The sequence below is a fragment of the Mustelus asterias genome, unplaced genomic scaffold (assembly GCF_964213995.1).
Source record: "Mustelus asterias unplaced genomic scaffold, sMusAst1.hap1.1 HAP1_SCAFFOLD_211, whole genome shotgun sequence".
Lineage (NCBI taxonomy): Eukaryota > Metazoa > Chordata > Chondrichthyes > Carcharhiniformes > Triakidae > Mustelus > Mustelus asterias.
The window spans coordinates 462115-473764 of record NW_027590198.1 but is presented as its reverse complement, the minus strand read 5'-3'; positions in this window follow the sequence as shown (position 1 = coordinate 473764).

Below are 11650 nucleotides of genomic sequence, written 5' to 3'. Positions count from 1 at the left end.
CTTTCTATCACAGACCATTCCTTTTGTTCTTTTCACTGGCTGATTCATGGCGTTACCATCAGAAAATGTTGAAAATACTCGGCAGTTAATGATTTGTGGCAAATGCGTGATTATTTCTGAAAGCTGAATTAGTCTGAAATTGAAAACATTTGGAAATGTTTCTGTAAAGATGAAAAACTGCTGATGCTGGAACCCGAAACACACAAAAAGAATACTGGAAAATCTCTGCAGGTCTGGCAGCATCTGTGTAGAGAGAATAGAACCAGTGTGTCGAATCAGGAAATCTGATGAAGGGTCATCCAGATTTGAAACGTTGGTTTCTCCACAGATGCCGTCAGTGCTGCTGAGATTCTCCAGCATTTTCTATTCCTGTTTAATATGTTTCTGCCCAGGATTGAACCAGGAAACTTGCGTGTGTACGGCGGGCGTGATAACTATCAGAAACGCTGCGATGCAACGATGTAAGGAAACTGGTTCCACAAACACGTCAGTTGCCCAAAGCATTTTATATTTGCATTGTGTCTGCTGGGACATCCTGTTAAAATGTATAACGATACATTCTACTGCATGGAATTCGTGTGATAACATGCACGACCTACCTTGTTTTAAGTTGATCTTTCTCTACACCCTAGCTAAGACTGTAACAGTACATTCTGCACTCTTTCGTTTCCTTCTCAATGAACGATACGTTTTGTGTGTGCAGCGCGCAAGTAGAATACTTTTCACTGTATGCTAATGCATGTGACAATAATAAATCAAATCAAAGGTACTCCATGAATTTAATTAATTGAACATTTAACAGTGATGGGCTTCGATGATACGGCTCAACCAATGCTACTGCCCTGAATTCAGTGCCTGAGACTTCAATGCTGCCAGCAGACGCCAATGGTACCGGATCTGGTATTGACAGTGAACAGAATCAATGAAGTTGAACTTGGACACATGTCCCATTGAGCCTCCTCCATGACTCAAACAAGGCAGATCCGCAACCTCAACTCCAATTTCCCAGCTTATCCCAATAGGCCTTCATTCCCTGAGATTCCAACAATTGCTCCAACTCAACCTTCAATCTCCTCAGCGACTGAGGATCCACGCACCTCTGGGCGGCTGCAGAATTCTAAAGATACACAAGCCTTTGGGAGAAGAAATGTCTCCTTACCTCAGTCATAAATGGCTGACACATGATCCAGAGAATGTAAGCCCAGAGTGCCTGACCGAGACACTTGTCGCCATCCTAACCCACTTACCCTCACACATTTACCATGGTTAATCCATCTGACCGACATCAACTGCACCGTGAGTGAGACAGTGAAAACAGAAATGCATCAATATGACAGTGGCAATTTTACTGAGCACATTTTTTTCCAATAATTTGTGAAGAACAAATTAATGTTTTGGATCCATCTTCAGTTCACATTCAACAACGAACTACAATCTGGGAACTTTTAAGCAGTAAATTTCAATCATGTTCGACGCTGTTTCGAGTCGGAGAGCCTATCCTGTATGATATGAAAATGATAAACCTTACAGTATAGAAACTCTGCTCATGAACAATGTGACTGGACTTGAATATCAAACCCTGGAGTCTGATTGCAATTTAGAACCTTGTTTTAGCGAATTCTAATTCGACTGAAATCTTGAGCCATGTGGCATATTCATTGATCGAACAAAAGATTCAGAAAATAAGATTTGTCCCAATTTTTACCCCTTTCTTTATGACTGCAGTTGTACAATATCATTCAAGACATGGCGAAGTGTAAATGTCCTATGGCTGTGAGATAATACAATGCTTTAATATTTAACAAAAACAATTTGAAATTACTCAGTTGTTTTGAAAATACTTTGCCACTTTGCAAACGCAATAATCGCTATAATTCAGAACAGCTAACGCATGGGAGTGTTTAGAATTTTATGTGTCCATAGATGCTGCCAAACCAGCAGAAAATGTCTACCATCTGCTATTTATATTACAAAAACAGCTTTTATCACAACATAAAATACACAGCAAGTCGGTAATGATCAGTGGAATGAACTTTTGCAGATCGGTGCTTTTAAACGTACAAAATGCTGAGGTGGAAAGCAGATAGTTTGAAGTGATGAATATTTGCTGTGTGTTATCTCTAAGTTTCACAGGATCGGCAATGACGAGATTGGTCGGTTTTGGAAATTGAAAGATACACATGAAAAGCCTGTGGAACTATTTCACTTCAGTGTCGATTTATTGTTCCAGGTGACAACGATTAGTGTTTCACTGGCTGAAGGAGTCACTGGTGTTCTTTCTGGATATGATTTTTGTCAAAAACATTTCTTGGGTATTTAAAAAAATGCTGAAGTGGGAAGGTGGGCTGAACATGACACCGTTATCTTCCCTGATGGTGCAATGGTTCGGAATCAGCGCTCACACCACCGCGGCCCGGGTTTGATTCCCGGCCAGGGAATTAAAGTGTATTCATCGAGTGCAGCACATGAATGAAGAGGACCTGGACTGACTTCCTGATTGAAAACATGAGTGATAGTTGATCCTGTTTGAACTGGAGCGAGAAAAAAATCGTTCATTTCCACAATCCCGTCAATTGCCCCCAGCAACTTATTGCATCTGCTGGCTGCTCCTGTCAAATGAATACGATACATTCGGCTGCATTAAATCTGAGCTAGTTACAAATTTCTGGTCGGAAGTGGAACAAAACTGCATTCCTTGTACAAACACACCCAAATCAGCATCAACACTCAGCAATTTCTCACATTTGAAACCTCATTGGAGTCCCACTACACAAACAATGCATCCAGAGACTCATGCGGTATAGAATTCCACAGGTTCATCGCCCTCAGAGGAAAGATATTTCTCCAATTCGCAGATTTAAGTGGCTCCCTCGTATCCTGCAACCCTGAACATTTGTTCCAGAACTGTCCCCGCAGCCCCCCGGCAGCCAGAGCAAACCACACAGGGAGAACATGCAAACTCTACACAGACAGTGACCAGGCCAGGAATCGGACCCGGGTCCCTGGGTGCTCTGAGGTAGCAACGCTAACCACTAACCATATTTCCATTCTCCAGAGTTTCTCGCAGGCGATTTGGAATGAGACTCGCTCCCTCACTGAACACACTGGTATGGACAGATTTCTGAATTAACCGGGAATGAAGAGGGTGAGCGGGAAAATGAAATTGAAACCCAGGATTAACCATGAGTTAAAGCAGTGGTTCCCAAACCTTTTTCACTGGGCTGCACTTTCGGAATAAAAATTTGCTCAGGCCACACCGAATTTTTTATTGATAAGAAATCCATTCAAAAACGAAGAAAAAACAACTCCGAGCAGTGCTTGATTCAAAACACAGAACAAAACTACTTTATAATATGATCATGGGACATCCAGAAAGTATAAAACAATGCAGCTACGTAAAAACATGATTCATTCCCAAAATATATTTATAGACGAGCCTCTTACATATGTAACCTTATGTAAGTATACAAACTCAATGAGAGGTGTGAGCTTGTTTTTGTCGGGTAATCTCATTTACTAATTTGAGACAAACAAACTCTCATCTCTTAATCAGCGCAAAGGAGCCTTTCTCTTTTCTGGTCTTTGATATTTGTCAGAGCTGAAAATCCCTGTTCACAACAATATGTCATGGAGAACTGTAGAAGAATAGCTAATGCTCTTGAAGAGATGCGTGGATACTGTTTCTGGTTGTATATCCAAAAAGAGTCCAGTGGCATACTCCCGTGTTTCATTTTCAAGGTGCGATCACTCGAAATGCAGGCATCCTTCTCCTCATCCAATGTCAGACCTGAACAGCTGGAATTCGCAAAGGGGTCTCTCACCCAGTCGAATTTTTCTGTAGACAACGGTGGGAAGTAATGATCAATCTTTTATACCAGTGTTGCAAGATGTTCCTGTATGAGGCCGTACAATTCATTGCTCGTTTTGAAACTTTTTATCAGTGGGAACATTTCGAGGTTATGTTGCATCGCTCTTCCGAGCCAGACCTGAAGCTTTTGTTTGAATGCAGTTAGTTTGTCTGTACTTGTGAGGATATTGTCATCGCTGCCTTGCAGACTGACATTGAGCACATTCAACCGGGAAAAGATATCGGCCAAATATGCCAGCTTTGCACACCAGTCATTGTCAATGTGGTCCAATGGGTTCCCTTCTTGTTCCAAAAATTCACTTAATTCGTTCTTCAGTTCCAACACCCGATTTAAAACTTTTCCGCGGGGCATCCAGCGAACCTCCGAGTGCAGAATTAAGCACTGATATTTTGATTCCATGTTTTTGCAGAGTTGAGTAAATAACTGCGCCTTTAGTGGTTTTGCCTTGATGAAGTTCACAATGCGCACAGTCTGATCTAGAACCAACTTCAAATCAGCTACAAAAGTATTGGTGATTAATGCCTCTCTGTGTAAAAAACAGTGAGTTGATATTACTTCTGGATTTTTCTGTTTGATGAGTGCCACCAAGGCTCTCACATTCCCTATCATACATGGCGCTCCATCCGTACAAATTCCAATGCAAGAATCCCATGAAATCTCAACTTTTTCCAAATACTCAGACAAGGTTTGGAAAATATCTTGTCCTCTGGTATGTTTTTCAAGTTCCTTGCAAAATAGAAACTGTGTGATTATTTCGTCGTTGTGAATGAATCTGATATAGGCAAGCAACTGTGCTTTTCCACTAATGTCAGTCGATTCATCAACTTGAATGGCAAATTTAGAATTCTTCATACTTTCAGAAAGACGCTTCTCAATATTAGCTGACATATCAACTATTCTTCTGCGAATTGTATTATCAGACAAAGGAATTTCCATAACTTCTCGCTCAGCATCATCACCAAACAAAGTTTTCACAATCAAGCTGCAGGCAGGCTGAATCAATTTTTCAGCTATTGTATGTGGTTTTGTCTGTTGAGCAATCAATTCAGTCACTTGGTAAGATACAATCTGCATCTTATCTGAGACTGTCATTCGTTTTTCGAAATATGATGGTTGGCATTTCTCCTGTTCCAAAAGCCTTTCAAAATATTGAACATCCTTGTTTGCCAGATTTCCATGTTTTGACAACAGATGTCTTTTCATCGTGCTTGGGACCATATTGGAATTGGAAAGCTTCTCACCACAGATCAAACACATAGGCCGAGGTACGTTTTCATCTCCAGTCCATGTGAAACCGAGACTCAGATAGCTATCCATACATTGTTGACAAACTTTCTTTTTTGGAGGTTTGCTTGGGCCTGCTACTGGTGTAGAATTAAACGACTGTTCTTCAGCACCCTGTTCGAACGGCGATTCTGGATCACAATGTGGACCCGGACCGTCCTCAGCATCACTTGATGGTCTGGCTCTCGCTTAGGAAAAATATCTATCCATGTTCAAATGTTTCTTTGATTGTCCTTGAATCTTCCCGCCACACTTGCCATCCTCTCTCGCCGCACCAGTGTGGCGCGCCGCACACCCTTTGGGGACCACTGAATGAATCCAATTCTCCTGATTTATGTCTCCCTATATCAGTGTGTAATGGAACCAACTCCTAAAACAGTGAACACACAAACACGGTGAGGGAGCTCCCCCTGGTGGTGATGCAAGGTAAATGGCCTCTGTTTGCGAGGTCAATGAATTTCAGATTACTGAAGAATCTTGTTGCAGGATTATGCTGCTGTATTTTTACTTGTTCCTATTATTCTTATTACAATGTAATTAAATTCAGAAGGGCCCATGCACGGAACTAATATGAATTTCAGTTTGAATCCTCATCAATTGCTTTATCTGTTTTGAATGTTCCAGGCCTTTCTGATAAACTATATTCGTGTTACACAATTTGAAGCCACAGCAATAGTGATAAGATTCAAACCCTCAGTAAAGTTCGGTCCACACATTGACAGGATGTAAATTTGACTCCTAGCTCACATTTACCTGACACACTGTCGGATTTCATTGTTTCTCCTTCAATTTTAAACTTTTCTCAGAGTTGCAGTTACTATATTTTGTCTAACATATCAGCTATCCCGGAATGGGGCTTGGGAAACTTATTACGTCTTTCCTGCAACGTGGTGACGAGAACTGTACAGCAAATTCCAACCGTGACCGACCTAGCGTTTTATACAGCTCTATCATTGATATAATGTTGAATATTGTGATTGGGCCCTCTGATTGTTGAGAGTCGGCGGGATATTGAAATGTTCAGAAAAATATAATAATTTAACCAGGCAATATTAGGTCAGAGAGGACAGTCAACCCTCATTGACTGTCTCTCTCCTGATGCATGCATTAGCAAATAAATTCATTTTCGTTCTTGAACTATATACTGTCTTTTGCAGTCTGTGTATTGAGTGAGGTTCAACAAGTACAGAGCACCTCAGGGGATACCTGAGAAAAATCCTCTTACAATTTGGCGCTGCGACAGCAGGGTACTCACCGGTGACCGCTGGCAAGACGTGTTCCCAAAAGGTGGGTGAGTACTTTGTTTAAATACCACCAGTTAGGGTGCTATGCATCTGGCAGCCGTAAGCTGTAAGTTGAGTATCTCGGACTGGGGGAGACGTGCAAAAGTGGTGTATATGTAAAGAGCCCACACTTAATGTAGAGAGGCCAGGGACGGACTCTCGGATCTCCTACGTAGTGGAGCGAAAAGCCGCGTGGTAGAAGGGGAGTTTGCAGAGATGCTATGCTTAAACATAGGGTCCGGGGGTGGACTCTCGGACACTCCTATGCAGCGGAGCTGAAATTGCCACGTAGCTACAGAAGCATCAAGTGGCTGGACCGTGCGTACAGACGGCGGCTGGCGCGGGCGCAAGGAACTCACAGGGAGGAGTTCCAGAGGAAGGGACAAGGCCGTGTGAGAGAACCAGCAGGGAGAGGTCCCAGGAGCACAGGTCTCCTGTGAGACACTTGTGTGAGAGAGAGAGACGGGTTAAATTGGTTGGTCTCAAGCATCCTGGACCAAAGCGGGGAGTAAAGATTTAAAAGCAGCACGGACTTTCTGTGTTTGGCACAGAGAGAGAGAGGATGTAATTGTGCGATTCATGGTCATTTTCAAGAATAGGAATCCGACAGAGATTTGACCTCTGCCATGTTGGGAAAGGAAAATCAATTTCAAGATGGGTGTTTTGTTACGTCTGAAAAGTTGTAAGGAGAGTTAACTATTTTGGCACACAGTTGATTTGATTTTGCATTTGCCTGTGTTGGTTACGGAGGCAAATGCCTTCTGGAAATCCAGATACACCACATCCACGGGGTTCCCCATTGTCCACTTTGCACGTAATGTTCTCAAAGAATTCTACCAAATTAGTCAAACATGACCTGCCCTTCATGAACCCATGCTGCAACTTACCAATGGGACAATTTCTATCCAGATGTCTCGCTATTTCTTCCTTGATGATAGATTCAAGCATTTTCCCTACTACAGAAGTTAAGCTAACCGGCCTATTGTTACCTGCCTTTTGTTTACCTCCTCTTTTAAACAGTGGCATCACATTTGCTCTTTTCCAACCTGCGGAAACCACCCCAGAATCCACCGAATTTTGGTAAATTACCACGAGTGCATTTGTTATTCCTCCCACCATCTCCTTTAGTCCCCTGGGTTGCATTCCATCAGGGCCAGGAGACTTGTCTACCTTTAGCCCCCATTAGCTTGACCAACACTATCTCTTTCGTGATAATGTTAGTTTCTATGTCCTCACCTGCCATAGCCTTCTTGTCATCAATTTTTGACATGCCTTTTGTGTCTTCCACTGTGAAGACCGACACTAAACACCTGTTCAAATCCTCAGGCATTTCCTCATTTCCCGGTCTGACCAATTGACATGTAGATTAAAATCCCTCATGATAATTGCTGTACCAGTTTTATATGCTGTTTATATGTTGTTTATTTCTCGTCCCACCGTGATGTTATAATTTGATGGCCTATAGAGTACGCCTATCCGTGACCTTTTTCTCCTTACTATTTCTAATTTCCACCCAAATGGATTCAACCTTTTTTCCATGGAACCTATATCATCTCTCATTACCACCCTGACGTCATCCTTAAATACTCTTGAAGAGATGCGTGGATACTGTTTCTGTTAACTTCCTGTCCCTCCAAACAGCCGGATACCCCTGGATATTTAATTCTCAGTCATGTCCATCCAGCAATCATGTCTCCTCTCTATTAACTTTTTTCCCCTGATTTCCGATGTAGTTGGAACCTTCTCTCCACATGCTAACCTGCTGCTTTCTTTCTGTTAGCCGTTATATTTCCCGTAGTTTTACTCTTCCCTTCCCCCCACGTTGTTAGTTTGAAGTCCTTGTGACCACCGAATTTATCCAGTTCGCTAGAAAACTTGTCCCAGATCAGTTCAGGTGAAGACAGTCCCAACGGTACAGATCCCTCCTGTTCCAATACTGATGCCAATACCTCATGAATTGGAACCTCTCTTTCCCGCACCATTCCTTTAGTAACGTGTTAACTTCCGGAATTCTCTCAATCCTATGCCAATTTGCATGTGGCTCGGGTCGGAATCCTGAGATTATTAACCTTGAGGACCTGTTCTTTAATTTAGTTCCAAGTGCTTGATAGTCCCCAAACAGGTCCTATGGTTCTATGACACATTTGTGAAGTGTATATTTTACATAACTTGTCTCTTAGCCAGCAAAATACTCTGACTAAATAGACCCATTGATCAAAGTGACCTCGAAGTGGAGAGTGAAGATGGAGAATAATTCACACATGCAACGAACTATCAGCAAAGACTAAAGGTGGGTTGTTAACTAAGCATCAATGCATTTTTAATATAGTTGCAAGTTAAAAACCAACTGCGGCTCAGCTGTTCTTGAGTGTCATATTTTGTTTTGATTTTTTTATGATTCGGTGACACTCGTTGTTGAGACTGAATTGTTGTTTCTGTTTATCATGTTGAGCGCGCCCTCTGCTGATCATTAACTGGAACTCCCAGTCTGGGGTCTCTGTGCGCGGTTCGTTAAATCCGTGTGGGCTCCATGACACAGAAATACACCACGGTGTCAGAAAGAAGAGCTCTAGTGACATTTAAAGGAAAAGTGTTGTTCCCTTTGTGTAAATTAGCCGACAATCTATCTGGGAAATGTGGAGTCATATCGGTATTGCCAAGCTACATGTCTTCATCAAAAATCTCAGAGCTTGCCGGGGATATTGGATGTACCTGTACAGAGTTTGAAGAGCAGCAGTCGGGTATTTAAAGTCCAATGTTATGTTCTGTCCTTCCAGAAACTTCAAACACTGAATCTTTAGCAATTGTCCCTGTCCTATTCCTGCTTCTAGTTTCTATGTTTCCATGTACGAAACATCCAAAAGCAAGAAGAAAATTCAGAGGTTTTGAGGGAGAGCATTTCAGAGATGAAATACTCAAAAACTAGACATAATCGCTAGACATTAATATCAAAGATGCTCAGTAGAGCAGGATTGTGGATACGCTGAGATCTCAGGTAGTTATAGGAAGTAACAGCGAGGGAAGGGGTGAGACAGTGAAGGTGATTGACAATTCAAAGGATCAGGATATTAAAACGCAGACGTTGCCAGACTGGGAGCCAATGCACATCAGCGAGTAGGGGCTTGATATGGGCTTGCATAAAGGCAGTGGGACCAAATGTTTCGGATAATCTTCCGCTGCACAGTGAGCCCCTTGGATTGATTCAGGAACCAGAGAGCATTGTGTGTGACGGGGACTGATTGGAATGGTGACTATATTGACACGTTTCACCCACCAGTGGGTATAGAACAAACACCAATAGCTTTGGAAGATTTGTAACCTGGAGCTGGCAAAGGGAATTGTCAGCAAGTATTCAGATTAGATGGGGCAGTAGCTGGTGTTTGGAGTTTGCGCGGTGATATCTCTCCATGTTTTTATCGCTCACAGCCAACATGTTGGTGATTATAATCGTATCCCGAGGACGTTACGGAATCTCCCGGTGCATCACCGACTACCTGGTGCCGATAGCGATGAGCAATTTCCCGATCATCATCATTGCCGTCACCCTCAACCATGTCGGCCGCATCTACTTTTCTAACAATGTTCTGTCCACCACCCTGACGAGTGCAGTGGGCATCATACTGGTCTTTGCAACACAGGATGGGTCAGTTTGGCTGACGGTAGCTTTCACTATCGACTGTTCTGTGATCATCTGCTTCCAGAGCCTGAAGACCAGATGCTTCATTATACTCCATTGTGTTAGGCTATGAGGCAGCACTGTCCTGCTCTGTAATGGAAACCCATATGTGAACGTAACGGATTAATAATTGAATAAAGTCAGCAACGTGTTCCCGCTGACTGTTTCGTCAATTGCTTCTGCCACTTAATATGAAAAGGCAGATGTAGAGGTGTCTTTACACAAATGGGATTTATACAGTAACTGGCAGAACCCTTAAGAATATTGATAGGCAGAGGGATCTGGGTGCATAGGTACACAGGTCACTGAAAGTGGCAACGCAGGTGGAGAATGTAGTCAAGAAGGCATAAAGCATGATTGTCTTCATTGTCCGGGCCATTGAGTTTAAAAATTGGCAAGTCATATTGCAGCTTTATAGGACCTTAGTTAGGCCGTACTTGGAATATAGTATTCAATTCTGGTCGCCACGATGCCAGAAGGTATGGGGGCTTTGAAGAGGGTGCAGAAAAGATTTACCAGGATGTTGCCTGATATGAAGGGCATTAGCTATGAGGACAAGTTGGAAAAACTTGGTTTAATCTCACTAGAACGACGGATGTTGAGGAGCGAACTGGTAGAAGTCGACAAGATTATGAGGAGCATGGACAGAGTGGATAGTCAGAAGCTTTCTCCCAGGGTGGAAGAGTCAATTAGTAGGGGGCATCGGTTTAAAGCGCGAGGGGCAAAGTGTATAGGAGATGTACGAGGCAAGTTTTTTACACAGAGGGTTGTGGGTGCCTGGAACTTGCTACCGGGAGGTAGTGGAAGCAGATACGATCGTGACTTTTTAGGGGCTTGTCAAATACATGAATAGGATGAGAATAGAGGGATATAGTCCCCGGAAGGGTAGGGGGTTTTAGTTCATTCGGGCAGCATGGTCGGTGCAGGCTTGGATGGCCGAAGGGTCTGTTCCTGTGCTGTAATTTTCTTTGTTCTTTGTTTTTTGGGACACTGGATGGCGCAGCGGCTCCTTCACTGAAGTGTTGTCGGGTTGATCAAAATCCAAACAGGATTAATTACAAAGCCCTATCGGTTGAAAGGGGCGTCGTGAGTGAGGGAGCGTTCGGATTGGAAAATCGAGTGATAAGGTTATGCCGTGGAGCTCAGCATGTAGCAACTTCTAAGTCATTTAATTTGTCATTCAAGATTTATTTAAAATTTCACAGAGAACATTTTACAATAAGATACAGTTTAAAGTTGACCCCAGGTGAATACACAAACTGAGCGTCACAGTGAGAACATAACATTGTCGCCTAAACTGACAATTGTCTATAACTGTAATTAACTAAAGAAAGAAACAACACTTTGCACTGTATGCTAATACTTGTGACAACTATAAATCAAATCAAATCAAGAAATCAGGGCCTCCACATAAAAGGCGGTGAATAATTCTCAATAAGAAATAACCACTAACTTACACATTAATTTGAACAATGGTGAAACTCCAAGTTACAATTATATTGTCGACACGATTATCTCATTCATTTTAAACTGAAACA